Raw genomic sequence first — 17,151 nt, 5'->3', positions numbered from 1 at the left:
ACTTTAGCGGCAAAACATAGTTGATCCTCCATTTTAAATTTGCTCAAGGATATCACATATCTTGCATATATTGCATCCCATTCCAGACAAAGCCGCGATCCTTTCGTAATTTCCACCGCAATGTTTGGTGCTCTTGTACTATTATCATCAACTCCACTATCAACTTCTAATAGGGTAAACATTCCACTCATCGCCATCACAAATATATATCCAAATGAGTAAAGTCAAACTGTTCTTCTTCTTCTCACTCCTTTGAATTCTATTCACAGACTAATAAAACTATAGCAAAAAACCCTTTCCTTATATTCCCTCCGCCGCTACTATGTAAACAAAGCCCTCTGATTGGCTGACAAGGAAACGCGGGATCTAACTATTTCCGTGAAACTCTTAGCATTGGCGAGAGCAACAACAACAACAAATACTATTTCTGGACACCATGACATTCACGATCGATTACACAATCAAGTTCTCGGAAATTCACTTCCCCCTCGAGTCCTAGATCAATAACATTCTTCCCGTTAGAATTCAATGCGCATGTGCAACCTTCGTTCCGGAGTTATTACACATAGAAACATCAAATAAATCGACCTTTGGAAAAAGAGGTCATTGACCGATTACGCAATCATTCTCCCTAGGGATTCCATGCCCATATATGGTGTGCTGTCAGTATTCTATGCCCATATTTGGTGTGCTGTTCGGAGTACTAGGGTCACTTCTACTGCGGCTTGGTGGTGCAGTAAGTTTTTAGTAGCAGTATAATTAACTCGGTTCTTAGTGCAAAAAAAACAGTTTTTTTTATCGCTGATGTGCTTCAAAGCTTCTTGCCATGTAAACATTCTAGTAAAAAACTCCCGACTAAGGAATCGTCAATAAAGGCAGAAATAAAGCAAAAGTAAAATATGATTATAACATAAAAAATGTTCTCCAAAGTTTTTAGAAGAAATGAAAAAGCTATATTAATACCTAAGACGAGCAGAAACAAAGTCATATAACAATTCAAACTTTAAACAAGCAGAAATTACTACCAGTGAATAAATGAAACCCTGAACAAACAGAAATTAAAACAGATAATCAAGTAAAGCTTAAAACTGTCAGAAATTATCATCAAGAATAAAAGGTCAATTGTCTCCTTATGCATTTGAAAGACCAGAGCTTCATTTGCGTTTAGCTGAAAACAAATATATTTTAAACATATCCTCTTTTATATTTGTAACATTAAAAATAAAGAAATGCTCAAAATTCTATGAATTAATATCATTATATTTTAAACAATAAGCTTCTTTCGATAGTTCTAGTCAGTAGCCTAATATTGATTTTTATGGTAATTTTCTTATCTATTTTTGTCGATGTTCTAACAGATAACAATCACACTGTTCGACATCCGTATCGTCTACAAGAAGACAAAAATGACACTTAAGCCATTTATAGTGTTTGAGAAGGAGGGGGATAAAACCCCTCTTTGATTAAAGAGTCACTCTAGAGCCTTGACTCAATTTGTGATATTATTTTGTTGTGCTTTTACGACAACAATAAACACAACCTTAGAAACTCAAATCATTTTCAGTAAGACACAAATTATGCTCTGGCCTTTGTTATCTCTGTTAGAATTTCTTATATTTACGTCTGATGTTGTTACTTACTTTAATTTCAGTTGATTTCTGGTTTCGTCTATTTACTCATAAGGATTTCTGATCTTTATTAGTTTGAATAAATAATACATGAATTTAATTCTACTTGTCTTATTTTTAAAGATAGTTCAATATTTTTTGAAAAAAGCTCCTTTTTTCGGAAAAAGTTAGCTTTAGGAAAGTGTTAGTGTTAGTTAGTTTTAGGAAAAAAACGGATTAGGTATATAATTTTTCTTAAGAGATGCACAATGCGCTCTATTTGTGGCAGATGGTGTGCGTGTAACTGAACCACAAGCAGCTGAACCCCTGTAACTGAACCATCGTGTAACTGAACCGCCGTAACTGAACCACCGTGCAACCCCTGTATAACCGAATACAGGGGTGCAACCTCGTGCAACCCCCATGCAACTCAACCCCATTTAAATGAACCCCCGTGTAACTGAACCCCTGTGCAACTGAACCACTGTGCAACTGAACCACCGTGTAACTGAACCCTCGTGTAACTGAACCATCGTGCAACTGAACCACTGAAGTCTTTCAGTTTTCTAAAAATATGAGGCAATATCATTGGGTAAAACACAAGTTAGAATTTTTACATGTTCAACCTTGTTGGAATTGTTTGTTTCTTAAAGTCATGATATAACACCTGTCAAGATCATTCATAAGAAAGCTTTGTTTTATTTTGCAAAAAAAGAAGAAGAAAAGAAGATCCGATGTCAAAAATCATTAAAGCTGATTTATTTCTCTTTTTTTTCAGATGAAGCAGACCTTTCTGGACGTTAAAAATAAACATAGGTGTTTAAAATATTTGACCTTTGTGAATTTAGATAACGAATTTTGATCAGATGTCTGCGAAGTTTTCAGCTAAGAAAGATATGGGAGGGGGACTGGTTGCACTCCAGCCTTTTTTTCAACATTCCTTCATCATGCCCAGAAAGTTTAAATTTCATACCCTCAGGTTTATACCCTCAGCTCTTCTCGACACATTGCAGATTAAATAAAAAAACAAGTTTTTTTTTAACTGAAAGTAAGGAGCGACAGTAAAACTAAAAACGAACAGAAATTATTCTGTATATGAAAGAGGATGTCCCCTCCTCAAAACCTCGCCCTTTACGCTAAAGTTTTTTTTTTATTGTTTTAAAAAATGAAGTTTTGAGACAGAGTCAAACTTTAGCGTAAAGAGCGAGGCGTTGAGGAAGGGACAGCCCCTTTCATATACGGGATAATTTATGTTCGTTTTTAGTTTCAATTTTGCTCCTTACTTTCAGTTAAAAAAACTAGTTTTTATATTTAACTTCTGAGCGTTTTTGAATTAATGCAGCTTTGATTTTGGCTCACCGTACATGCATAATTAAAACGAAATTTGCATATAAATTTTACTTTTTTTTGGCTAAATGATTTTCTCGAAATTTTGTTCTGACGTAACTTACGAATTAACTTACATATCGAACTTCTATATTCGTATTTTTTTATTACTTATATTAGGGACTCCGCCCCCTAGTCAATACGTCGCCCTTTACGCTAAAGTTCGATTTTTTTTAAATCACAAACCCCTGAATCACAAAGCCCGGTTAATTAGAATAGATAGCTCTTTTGAAAGTACTAAGAAAAACTTTATCATAAAGAGCAAGGTATTGACATGGGGGCGAACCCCTTCATATACGTAATAATTACGAGATTGTTGCTCTCTGCAAGTTTTAATGTTGCTCCTTACTTTCAGTTGAAAAAAATAGTTTTTTGCTTAATTTCTGATTATTTTTTAAATAATGCTGAGAAATCTGGTGCCCCCTTCATAGAAAAGTCCTTTCCCCCAAGGAAACATCCTTCATGGAAAGATCATTCCCCATAGCCCTCTACTCTGACCCTCCCCCCCCACCAGAAAAAATCCCTCCTGAAAACGTCTGTATACTTCCCAATAAACAATACGGTACTATGTGTAAACAATGGGCAAAGTTAATGACTTGCAGCCCTTCCCCAATGAACTGTGGAGGATTAAGTCATCCTCAAAGACATATTTATTAGATTTTCGACTATTCTGAACAAAATGGCTATCTCAAAATTTTGATTGGGTGACTTCGGGAAAAAAAGCGTGGGAATGAGCGTTTCCGTTCGAATGAGCTCTCTCACGATATTCTAGAACCAATGGATTGATACGATCACCCCTGAAAAAACAAAAAAACAAAAAAAAACACGCATCCATGATCATTCTTCTGGCAAAAAATACAAAATTCCACATTTTTGCAGATAGGAGCTTGAAACTTCTACAGTAGGGTTCTCTGATACGCTGAATCTGACGGTGTGATTTTCATTAAAGTGCTATGACTCTTGGGGGCTGTTTTCCCCTTTTTTAGAAAATAAGGAAAATTTTCTTAGGGACGTTACTTTTGAATGGTATATCTAAACTTGATGAAACTTATATATTTGAAATCAACATAAAAAATCAGCATTGTGGTTGGCATTCTTTTTCACATTTCCCTAAGGCTTAACCTTAATACTCCATGCTTTTTTTATATATGCGATCAAACATGCCCTCTTTTCTTGAATAAAAAAAACACCCTGCTATGTTAACAATAGGCAACTAGCATAACTTACAGCTCTTGCATCAGGGACAAGGGGCTGTGAACCCTGGAGGCATAGTTATTTAACCATTGATCTGTTTTAAATAAAATTGACATCTCAAAATTATAGATCGGATGTGTTTGGGGAAAAAAGTGGGTAGGAATCGAGCTCTCCCCAAGTTCATGCAAACATCTTTTTTATAAAAACCTTAGGTGTTAACAGCGAGTAACTAGCTTAACTTACAGCCTTTGCTCCAGGAGCTACTGGTGGGGTTTAAAGCCCCAGAAGCATGGTTATTTCACCTTTAGACTATTTAAAAAAAAAAAAAATTTTGATTGGATGCATTTGGGGGGAAAATGGTGGTTAAGAGGGAGAGGCTAATTATACTCAGATTACCTTTGATTATTCAAAATTGAACTTGAAATTTTAATTTCCAATTGGATGAACATTCTCCAAAGTACGTAAGACCACCCCTTCTATGAAATCCTAAAATTTCAACAATGGGTAACTTGCAATAACCTACAACCCTTACCCCGAGGACTGTGGGTTTTTTGTTTATCAAGTTTTGTAATCATGTTTTATTGTTCGATTGGAAATTGAAAGTTTTAGTGCCGTTTTCAGAAGTCAAAAGTGATTAAAGGGCAACCACCCCCCCCCCAGGAAAAACACCTCCTGTGGAAAATACCTCCATAAAATAACACCTCACGGAAAATAACCTCCCTAGAAAATGCCTCCCCGTGAAAATCTCTCCCCGAAAAATACCCCTTGCGGTTGGTATCCAATCACTTTTGACTTGACTAGAACTGCATGGAGACTATAACTAATTTTTACCTCCATCCTCCTTTCGTCTCTCCCGCAGAGCTAATTTTGTATTTATCCGAAGGCTCAATGAGAGTTGAGATGTTTTGGCATTAAAACTCACCCTTTAAGGTATCTCCTTCTCTCCCTAACTACAAAACAATCAGAACCCCATTGCAGTAGTTTAATTACATTTTTAGTTTTGTAATTTGTCCATTGCTTGCAGATAGTGTTTGTTTGTTAGGAAACATACGGACATTTTTCGCGTGGGAGTTTTCTGAAGGGGGGAAGAGTTTATGGAGGATTTTCAATGAGAAGAATATTTTTGTACGGAGGGGAGGGGGCAAGACTTACACATAAATTGCTCTTTTCCACTTTCCTTATCACTTATCAGCTAAATTAAAAATTAACAGAACCCAAATAAAATATTCCAATTTGAAAAACCACATTTTCAACGAGCAAGTATTTTCCAGGCGAGGGTTTTTCCATGGGGGAAGGGGTAGGGGAGGGTTTTGCCATGGAAGAGGGGGAGGATAAACGCATGGACCCGTAGACAGTGACGGGGTGAAGGAAACCCCCATTAACAGATATAAAAAAAGGAGAAATAAATCTGGCTTTAAGAGTTGGAGACGTCCTATTTTCTTGGTTTGTGTGACAACAAAACAGTTTTTTTATTAATCATGTTGACAGTGATTTGTATAATGACTTTAAAAAGCAAACAATTCCCACAAGGTTGAACATGCAAAGATTCTCACTTGTATTTTACTCAATGTAAGTACGGTGGTTGAGCTGCACGAGAGTTCAGTTATACGAGGGTTCAGTTGCACGGTGGTTCAGTTACACGGGGGTTTAGTTAAATTGGGTTGAGGTGCACGGGGGTTGAGTTGCACGAGGGCTCAGTAGTAGAAATGACCCTATTGATCGTGACGGGACTCCTAATATGGGCATAGAGTCCCTAGGGAGAAAGATTGCGTAATCGGTCAATGACCTCTTTTTCCAAGGTCGATTTATTTGATGTTTCTAGGTGTAATAACTCCGGGACGAAGGTTGCACATGCGCATTGAATTCTAACGGGAACAATGTTATTGATCTAGGACTGGAGGGGGAAGTGAATTTCCGAGAACTTGATTGCGTAATCGAAGAGGAAGTGGATTTCCGAGAACTTTATTGCGTAATCGAGGGGAAGTGAATTTCCGAGAACTTGATTGCGTAATCGAAGAGGAAGTGGATTTCCGAGAACTTGATTGCGTAATCGAAGGGGAAGTGGATTTCCAAGAAATTGATTGCGTAATCGATTGGGAATTTTATTGATCCGATAACGGAAAACAGCTAGATCACGTGTTTCCTTCTCAGCCAATCAGCGATTCAGTTACATCTCCCTTCTCAGCCAATCAGAGGGGTGGTTACATATTAGCGACGGAGGGAATATGAGGAAAGGATTTTTGCTATAGTTTTTATTAGTCTGTAAATAGAATTCAAAGGAGTGAGAACAGTTTTGACTTTACTCATTTGGATATATATTTGGGTGTTGATGATGACGAGTGGAATGTTTACCCTCTTAGAAGTTGATAGTGGAGTTGATGGTAATAATACAAGAGCACCAAACACTGCGGTGGAAATCACGAAAGGATCACGGCTTTTTCTGGAGTGGGATGCAGTATATGCAAGATATGTGATATCCTTGAGCAAATTTAAAATGGAGGATCAATTATGTTTCGCCACAAAAGTTGATATAGCACATGTGAATAGACTTCAATGTGCTTTAAGTGCACTGGTGAAACATATCGATGACAATAAACTCTATCGCTAATTGTACATGCTTAGTATTGTTGTTGTAATTATTCAATAAAATTGTTTCGAAATCGAAAATGTTTTCTTTATTTTCTGGTCAGGTTAGGCTAGCGAATCAGGGTCAGTCTAGAGTCAGCAGTCAGAGTGAAAGGATTGAAAAATGAATAGATTTGAGAAAGAGAGAATTAGATCAAATCTAGTGTTTATGGAAAAACATTTGATTTTGGATGATGATTTTCTCAAGTTATCTCTTAAACGCAGGATTTTTTTTTGTCAGGGAACACTTGACAATATAATGAGGAGTGATTCTCCCCCATTGGACTATTATATGAAACTTTTAAAATGTGATTCAAATGCTTATAGTCAATTTATTGATATATTAATTGGAACAAAGCAGAATCATATCGTAGATATACTTTTGAAAACATTTCCAATGGATTAAATGTAGATGGCTCCCCCGTTAATCGAAAGAAGTAACGTCACAGAGTTACTTCTCTTCACCATTCATCCACCTTGAATTTATAGAACGAGGACGCTTAGTTTCGTTTTAGCTGTGAGTGAGGCAAGTGACATTGGAAACAAAAAAAAAAATGTTATATATATGCCCATTGTGCATGTACACTCTTGGCAGTTGGACTCAATGTGAGAATTGTACAATCATTAAAGACTATAGTGAAAAGTGCAAATTATGTAATCCATGTAAATTACATAGAGGCTATGCAGTACAAAATAAAGAATGTAACTCATGTTTTGAGGAGGTGTGTGACTCTCACCCTAGAGGGCACCTGTGCTCCAATTGTCACTATGATAAATGTGATCAGTGGGAGAATACTTACCCCGCTATGATTGTTAAGAATCCCAAACGTGATTTTAGTTTATTTCTACGAGATTGGTATCGTCGTGGATTTAAATTATTCTGGGAAGAGGAATCTGGTCTACGATTCAACTGTTGGGCTAACAAGACAATTTGGTTTCTACGTCATCGTTGTGACGACACTGCCTACTATGACTATAAACCAAGTGATTTTTATTTGGCAGTTATCGAATGTGACTCACCCTTTGAAAACACTGTATGTGATATTTCTTCAAATAGACAGATTGAAACTCGTGAATTTCATAATATGAATGCAAATAGTATCATTGACTATACAAAGAGATATAACAAGAGTGAAGTTACATTGTGCTGTAGAAAATGTGACCCTGACTTTGCAGTCAATCAAGATCAATATAAAGTGAATCCAAGTGATTTACCGGCATTAGTGGTTCACGACAGTTGCCTATACATCGATGAAGAAATCTAAAGTGAAGATTTAAAGACATTGTTGTATATATATGCATTTTATTAATAAACAAATTCACAAACATTTTTTAAGCACTTTACTCTTAGGGCACTGAAATCAATACTGTATAGGTCTGAGAGGATATTTTCCACTAGAAAGTCGTTCAGACGAGGATTTTAACTATAAATGTGGAGAAACTGCTTGTAAGTATAGCCGCGACATCGGAACACAAAATATAGTAGTGCATGGAAGCCGCAGCTTTTAGTCGTTAGATCCTGAATCCTCTTCCAATTTTGAATAATAGTTTTCCCACTGCTCTCAATATAGTTGCTGATGTTAGGTGTGTAGAATGTATTGGGTAGACCAAGAGGATCAAAAAATTCAATCGTCTTCATTTTTTGAAAGATACACAGCCAAAGAACCGTCAGAACAGTCGACGGACTGCTATTAACAAGAATAAAGGTATTGTCGACACTTTGAATTTTTCCAAAAAAGTCCGAGGGCAGACAATAGGATTTGTACAGGGACATGTAGGGGTCCATATTAAATACATTGGTTATTTGACTGGTGCTCATGGCGCCAAGTCTAGTAGAACACTGCCTTCGGGAGTGATTTCCCAATAGGTATCATATAGATTTAGTGAGATTAGTGCAATGCTCTCAGCCAATGGGTCGGCAAATGTACACTCTAAACGCACACTCCCTGTACGTACTATACTCATATCCTGTGTGCCAGACAAGTCCAGTACAATGATACCATGTGTTTTAGCAAACATATCTTCGGTTATACCATTTTCAAATAGTTGCGAATCGTGATCTATGGTTTGCATGGTCAACTCGTACAATGTTCTATAGGATTTATCAAAAGATAGATTGTAGAGTGGGATGTCGTTTACTTTGCACACAAGAGATAAAAGTCCAAACATCTCGAATTTATGTGGACATTCAGTCCATGATCCTATTGCACTGGCGCTTTTTAAAAATGCCAAAGCCAGTTTTGATGGAATTTCACCATTGATAAATGATGAATCGGTGAAGGTGTGTGAACGCACTGCTATATGAAGCTGATTGGTCATTGTATGAGAAAAAGGTAGTTTAATATTGTTTCCATTGGCTCTCAGTTTTTCCACTGCCAAAGCAACATAACTCATGACCTGTTGTTTGCGCACATGAAGTATAGCCGAGGTGAGGGAGAGACTCACATCAGGATTGACAGCAATTTTTTTTCTCAATATGAAATTGGAGGGTGCAAGCGTTAGTTTTATATCCACTTTAATATTGGGTGGTAGCCATTGGGGTATATTAATTATTTCATGATATATTTTTCCAACTAGATGTAATTCACTAGTTGTAGCATTTTTAAGTGTATCTGTACTATCAGTATTAGTAATATATTCATATCCATTGGAGGTGCCTCTCAATTCCTTGTATGACTTGGGTGTCATCAGCATGAATTGCATATAGCTTGTATAATTTGAGAGATTGTTGCTTGTGCTCACCAGCGTGCCATTGATGTAGACACTGATTTGACCAAATAAATTATGTAATATGAACTTTTCATTGGATATCCCATCGGTCCTAATCGGATATGTATTATCGGATTTTCGGACTTTCATTCGCAAATCTATAAATTTCGAAGACAAGTCCAAAAAATCGACTTCTTTGGAATAAAATTGAAAGTGGATATTATCTGAGAGGTGTTGTTGTGGATAAAATTGTTCATAGTATCCATGCTTGACACTCACATCAACATTTTCAGCATTGAATAGATTCAATGAGGCGGTGATTGAAGGTTGAGAATCTTTATGTGGTAGGTAGGACATCTTAAGAGAAGAAATCTAGTTTCGATCTGACAATTTTCTTCCTGGGGCTTCTTCTGCTGTTTACAGCACGTGTCGGCTTTTTCCTTCTTTTCTTTGACAATAGGGACGATGTCTTTCGTGTCCGACCTGAGTGGAGACTGATGAGTGATGCATTGTTTCTTGACCTTTTTAAGCCTTTACCATTTTGTTTTAATCTCTCCCCAAGGGTTCGCGCACTGGACCTAAGATTTTCCGTAGCACTTTTTTTAAAATCCTTGCCAGAGCCCCAATCGTATAGTGTAGAGGAAGCAAAATCTGTCGCAGCCTGTACAAGATATTTTCTAGCCAATGGTAGTGAAGAGCGAAACAGCTTAGCAGACCAACTGCCAAGACCATAGCCAGACACTGACGAGCGACCTTTGTAATAGTCCATTTCATTGCCCTGATGTCTTGGACCAAGAGAATTAACATAGCAGTCAATATCAGGACAAGTTAATACCACTCTTTTATTAGACATCTTGCTGTTGAACGATGAGACGAAAATGGCATGTAATCAGAGCGAAACCTTTTAAAATTGCTGTGGGATCGCCTAATTAGGTTTTTATTGTTAACTGACAGAGTTCCAAATAGGAAGTGTTTACGGGAATATACTGAAGATACCTTATATTGTAGTGATGAATATGTTCTTGATTGGTTTTTCGTTCAAGAACTCGTAGGAGGGGAACATTTGAATTACCAGCCCGAAATGTTTCAACAAATGAAGCGTAGAAAAATATACAAGTTTCTGTTGAGAAAGCAGGCGGGTAGTCAGTGAAAATGAAATTAGTGTTTCCGGCACTTTTGCCATTGATTATATTGAGCTTAAAGCCAAGAACATCCTTTAGGTTATCATTGAGAATAACCTTTTCACTGGCAATAGGTGAACTAATTTAGATCTTGCCCTCCTCCTTTGAATAGTTGAAATGAAAAGCTCCTTTTTTACGAGCGGATATTCTTTTATTAATAGAACGACATAAATCATTCATACAGGTGAGTTCCTCGTAGGTTAATTCAATGTATGGATAATCAATCCAATTGATGTTTTGAATTTGTTCTTGATCACTTGAGGATGGTGGTGGTGGCCAATCATAGGGTCTAATTTTTATATCATATTTACGATCCCTTCTCAGGATGTCTTAAGTATTTTTGAGAATACAGTCGACAAGAGCCACTTCATACTTTACGTCGTTGAATTTGATGGTGGGGGAGAGTTTCGTCCAAAAATCACTTGTTCTATTCAAGTCATTGTAGAGAGGATCAGATCCATTGGACATCAGAGTCATGTGGAAATAATTGGGCATTGTCAATGTCTTCAGCACTGACCCAAGAATCAAAATCTGGGTTGTATCCCAGCCAGCGAACAAGCAACTGTCTCTTGCCCCTACGAGTACGACTCTTTAATATCTTTTCAATTTGATATATTTCACTAGTGTTTCTAACTTTTTGCAGTTTATATTCATAAAAACCGCCGAGAATCTCATCATCTTTGGTGTCTCGCAGTCGATATGTCGTGGGCTCTGTGTCCAGGATTTTGGACACTTTAAAAAGTTCGGTGCTCCATAAATAATTCCCCTTTTCAAAAATATTGGTGGTTCTATTAATTCGAACAGTATCACCAACATTGAATTTCACATTTTTTTCTCTTTTTCACCATTGGAGTATTGCTTTAGAAAAGCAACAAATGTATTTTCATTGTAGTGAACATCCAGAGGGCTTGACTTGGACAGAGATCGATGAGGTCGATGGTTGTATATACGCATGATTTTATTTAAATCATGAATAAAAGCCGGTGTATTTTTCAGTGTACAATATCTTGAAATTAATTGACGAATCGTTCTTATTAATCGTTCAACCAAGGCAGCCTTTATCGGGGCTGTGACTATGATAAAGTGTTGTATTGTATTTCAAAAGAACCTTTTGCACATGGGGATTAACAAATTCACTGCCACGATCCGATTGAATTTTTCTATACGAATCCTGTTCAAGAATACTTTCAATGGCCAGAGCAACTTCAACACCTCTCGTTGTTTGCAGTGGAATGGTATAGGCCTAGCGACTAAAGACACTGATTGCCACAAGAATATATTTGTAGGGCGCATTGTGACGTTGTTGAAATGCGTCTAAAGTTAAAAGATCCGTTTGCATTATATGCAGAGGGAAAAAGGCTTTAGTTTGTCGATATTGTTTGCCGCGATTCTTATTATTTTAGTACTTAGTTTTAATCGGTTATTTTTCCAGGTTTTCTTTAGAAGTTTTCATTGTGGTGGCGCTTCATAAGGCTTTATAAAGCACTTTGGGGGAACTTAAAAGCCCCGCCTTACCGACATTTTCATAGATTCCCTTCAGAACTTCATCAGTTTTGAGCGTAAACACGTAGTGTAATGTCCACCTCCCTTTTGCACACTGGAGGGTGAATCAATTCGTCTACGCTTTTGACTAGCAGCCACAGGTGTTGTAAAATCAGTGGTGCTGATAGTATTTTCAAATATTGAATCTTCTTCTTCTTTTTTAAATGGTGTTGTTGGTGTTGGTGTTGGAGGAGGACTATATTCTCTTAGTTTCTTTAGAATTTGCTTATTGCCAATAAGACTTTTGGGGAAGTTTGATACACTTAGAAGGGTGTATAGATTATTGTCAAAGGATAATAGTCCTTTACGATTCGTCACCATATCACAAATTAAATCAACTAGATTATAACTTTTTCCCTGAATTATAATTCGTTTCCCTGTGCTATCGACTTGAACTTGATGTTCATCAGCAGTTTCCAATATCAGATATGATAATACTCTTTTACTCTGTTCTCGATAGGTTAGTGGCAATAGGTTTCCAATTTTTGATACAATTGAATTCAATTCCTTCTCCTTTGATTGCACTGCTGCAGAATCTTGAGGAGATGTTTCCTGTTTAGAGGAATCAGTGGCAGTGGCGGCGACGGTGGGTCTCTCACGATAAGGTTTATGTTTGTCCACACGTCGCAATGCATCTTGAAGTAAAAGCAGTTTTTTGTCATCGGCAATATTCTCATCATTAACGAATTTGCTTAGATTGTCTTCAAAATGTTCGACAGGTGAGAGGACAAGTTCAAATGGTGTCAATTTATAGGGTTTTGCCATTCTCTAGAGAAAACTGTTTACAAATCCAGCAATTATTGGCAGTAAAAGTGTGAAAAAGCTACCACCTGCTTGAAGGAGCCGTTTTCTTAAACAAAATTTCACCGTTTTTTTTAAAACCCACGAGCGTATAGTGGAACGATGTTTGTTTGTCTGTTGTCTAAAACCAGCTGGCTGTTGAACAATGCTCTCCGTGAAATTTTAACAAAGTTAAGGTATTAGATTAATGAAATCATTTTCAACACCATGTTTTAGTAAGGCCTTCCTATGCAAGGGTTTTTAAGTGCTTAAAACCGAAAATAAATTCCGTTGTTCGTGTAATTTTTTCAGTGTCATAATGGCAACTAATAACCTTTTCTACTGTTCACCGGAAGATATACTGTAATTTCATTTTCGAAAATGTCAGTGACTACATGTAGATCCTCGGGTGTGCTCTGATTAAGATCCAACAAAATGTAACCATACGGATTGTTAGTCGCCTGAGTGTACGCTGACAAAAGACATTTTGGTGCACCGGGGTATATCTGCTTATTGAGAGTTATTAGGGAGCTAAAATCACGAACGACTCGATAGATAATATAGAGGGTGCAATTCAAAGCAAGGGTTCGCATACATTTGCTCTGATGAAACAGATTGTGTAGAACTAGGGTTATGGAAATGTGTTCATGGTGGGAGCGAACGGTGAACAGTTGTAGCATTTCCTGTCAGAACTCTTCAATTGATTCAGCCGAATCACCGATAATCAACCACGAGTTCGATTCAATACTATTGAAAACATCAAGTCCTCGTATGAATTGTATTGGTATGGTTGTGGCAATAGCTTTTATTTGATCATAGGACTCCTGCCAAATACTTTATTAATAGTAGATTTTTTTGGGTTTTTCCAAAAACATTTTATCGCAATTTTGAATTATTTTAGTTAAAAGTGTTGTTTTCCCTGACATTGAGGGCCCACACAGAAACGACCTGAAGGGTGTTTTAAATTGATACATGTTGATGCTGCTGCTGCTGCTGACAACATTCGGACTATAACTAACTGTAAATCATACGTGTCCAATGAATAAGTAGTAATAATTTTTCCATAGATCTATCTATTACTGGTTAACAAGAACAACAAAAACAATATTTCATGGCAGCATTTGTTTCGGCACTATGAAAGCAAATATTTGTTCAACATGAACTGCAATGATATAAAAAACACTTGTTCAACAAGAAAAACCACAATATTCCATGTCAGCATTTATTTCGGCACTGCATGAAAACTTTATTTGTTCAAGGTGAACTGCAACGATATGAATAGCACTTTATATTCAACAAGAACAGTTGACAATATTTCATGGCAGTATTAATTTCAACACTGCATGAAAACTCTATTTGTTCAACATGAACTGCAATGATAAAATGACACTTATTGTCTTTAAAAACACTTGTTGTCCATGAAGAGCAACACTTATTGTCAACTTAAAAACACTTTGTCCATCAACAACAACAACACTTTATTTACATTAGTAGCAAACACACACTTTTCTGTACAAAACATGAGCACTTGAAAAAACATCACGGGAAAAAAAGCCCTTGGAACATGAACTAGCACAGTTGAACATTATAGTGAATTTAAAAGGTGGGGTCCCCCCCCCAGGGCCGCGGGGCCGAAGGCCGGCCGGCCACGGGCGGTACCCCCCCCCCCCCCACCCCCGGGAACCGCGGGGCGAAAATGGATTGTACACAATAGTTGTCCGATCACTGCTGCTGCTGCTACAGGTTAGGTTGGGGTAGTTGGGGTTAGATGAGGTTAGTTAATTTATGAACGGGTTGGGTTAGTTACTTTATGAACGGGTTGGTGGTGGTTAGTGCTTGGGATAGTTAGTCAGATTAGGTTAATTTATCCAGACCAAGTTGATTGCGATAGTCTATGCATTCAACTCGGTCTGAAATACGGTAGTGGCCATGAGGCAGGACACTCACACCAATCTCGAGCACATAGAATTTGTCAGATATACACGACATTGCATTCTTTTCCACTCTCACAGTATAATTTCTATATTGTAGAGAGCGAATTGCAAGCACTTGTGTTCTCGGCACTAGGCTACTTTATACACAGTCTCTGTACACGCTTATGTTGAAATTGCTCTTTACAAAATGTGTAGGCACCCCTTTACACGCCTTCTGTTCATCCCCACTATGAGTTTCAACGCAATAAACTTTGGGGCCCGGGAACACCCCCCTGGATATCAAATCACTCCCCGTCTCTGATTTTAACATTAATAGTTGGTGTGGGGCTTGACGTTTCACCAACTCGGGGTAGAGAGATGGATTCCAGTTGGTGAAATCCATCCGCGAGCTGATGTGTTCCCCCTTTTCTAAATCACCCAATAAATCTTCAGTCCCATTTACCTTTAGCAGCAGAGAATCTGTATCCCCATAGTAAACTTGAACCTCCCCTCCCGTGGCCATTGCACCTTGCACACATTGTAAAAGAATGACAACATGAGCTTTTTGGAAACTTCCAGTACTGAACTACCTCCTGCAATTTTTTTGTTCAGTACCACATTTGGCTTTCACCTGTTTAGAAGAACCATGCCGGTCTCTATGCTCGTGAACGATGTACAATTAGGATCGGCAATTATTCGTGCACCCTCGAGAGGGTCAGTCACGACATCGCAGCGAGATCTATTATGAACGCTTTCACGCATTTTGCCAAACGCTGTATTTAGGATGAGCTTGTACGATTCCTTCTCAACCTTTGAATTTGCCCTAGAGCGTTTATCAACAAAGGTGTCGATAAACGTTTTCAAATATGGTCACTGATTGAACTGCAGGACCCCATGTATTTTGGTGATCTTGAAACCATTGCTCACCATCCAGTGCAAAAGCACATGGTGAACAACGATATTCTCCTTAGGGTCCAAATCAGCAATCAGTTTCTGTTTAGAGGGAGTCCAGTGCATCCCCATATCCTCAACCACTGATCGATTGTAGGGGCTCAGAGAGTCCCTGCTCACAGGCCGATTGATACAGGGAAAAACAAAATCTTTTATTGAGTCGTGAAGCGCCAGCGGAATGTAACCGTCAATTTCAAAGAACCATCCTTGTGGCCCATTGTCCTCGACGGTGGTAATGTCGGGGAACTCACAAGGATTCTCAAGCCATTGATAGTTCCCACACGGCAAAGAGTAGTGAGACATTGCCGAGGGGTACAATGAGTTCATGTCCAAGAACACTGCATTTGACTTTACACCAGTGCTTTGTCCGCTCGGATCGGTTGATAAGACGCGGTCCCCATGAAAAACATACCCTCCCCTCATTGAACGCTCTACAAAAAGGTGTTGATCTACATCGGTGATTAGTCCTATTTCCTCCCTGCTAATTTTTTAAATCAAATCCATCACTAAATGGGGTTTGGAGAAATAATATCCTATATCTAACCCGAACTCCGAATAGATTTGGTCTGTGTTCTTACAGACTATATCCAACAGATTTAGAACATCACTAGCCAAATACAGTCTATAATAATCCCATCCATTTTAACAATCCCCCATGGACCACACCTTCTTGGCAAACTCAGACTCCTCGGTTGTGCATTCACTGCTGGTCAGTGAATTGTAAAAAGCTTCAATTGGAGGTAGTTTCACCCCACTTAAGCGAGCGCCAGAACAGTAATAATCGTCTGCGGAGGCAGGTTTGCAGGTAAGCAGATCATACATTTCACTTTCTGGAAAGTGCTGTTTAAGTAAGGAAAAGATATCAAAATTGTTGATTTTCTGCAGTTGAATCAATTGACTCAATGCCTTGGGAATTAAACTAAAGGAATCTAAAAACCTGATTTTATTCCAACACGTATGCCCATTATCCACTGCCTGCCATTTCAGCTCGAGAAGCAACAACTTTTCGGCCGATTTGGGAATAATGTTACAGGTAAATGAACTATTTACCCATGGAATATCTACTCCCCCTCCCTCCCTATGCATCCGTACCAGTGCTGGTAAAATAAATTTTAAGTCACAATTAGAGTTGTGGATAAAAACAGGGATAAAAAACTGTTTGCTAACATTTAAATTACACGATTGATGCGCAACCCCTCAAAAATTACCATCCCCAGAGGATATTTCCTGCCAAAATTGATTTTGATCTCTGACTTTCCCCCT

The 17,151-nt window shown here is 37.9% G+C and overlaps 1 pseudogene across 1 annotated transcript in view; it reads right to left on the bottom strand.

Moving 5' to 3' along the window:
• Positions 1 to 15,699, bottom strand: part of LOC148945423 (porphobilinogen deaminase-like) — a 48,285-nt pseudogene extending 32,586 nt beyond the window's left edge. Inside the window, exon 1 of the transcript XR_016142715.1 lies at positions 15,569 to 15,699. The product of XR_016142715.1 is annotated as a porphobilinogen deaminase-like (transcript). The remainder of the gene's footprint in view (positions 1 to 15,568) is intronic.
• Between the last annotated feature and the right edge of the window lie 1,452 nt (positions 15,700 to 17,151).

Source organism: Artemia sp. Qi Xiang Cuo, chromosome 13 (genome assembly GCF_049724085.1).
Source record: "Artemia sp. Qi Xiang Cuo chromosome 13, ASM4972408v1, whole genome shotgun sequence".
Classification (NCBI taxonomy): Eukaryota; Metazoa; Arthropoda; class Branchiopoda; order Anostraca; family Artemiidae; genus Artemia; species Artemia sp. Qi Xiang Cuo.
Note: the sequence above shows the minus strand (reverse complement) of the source record. Positions and strands in the feature narration are given on the sequence as shown.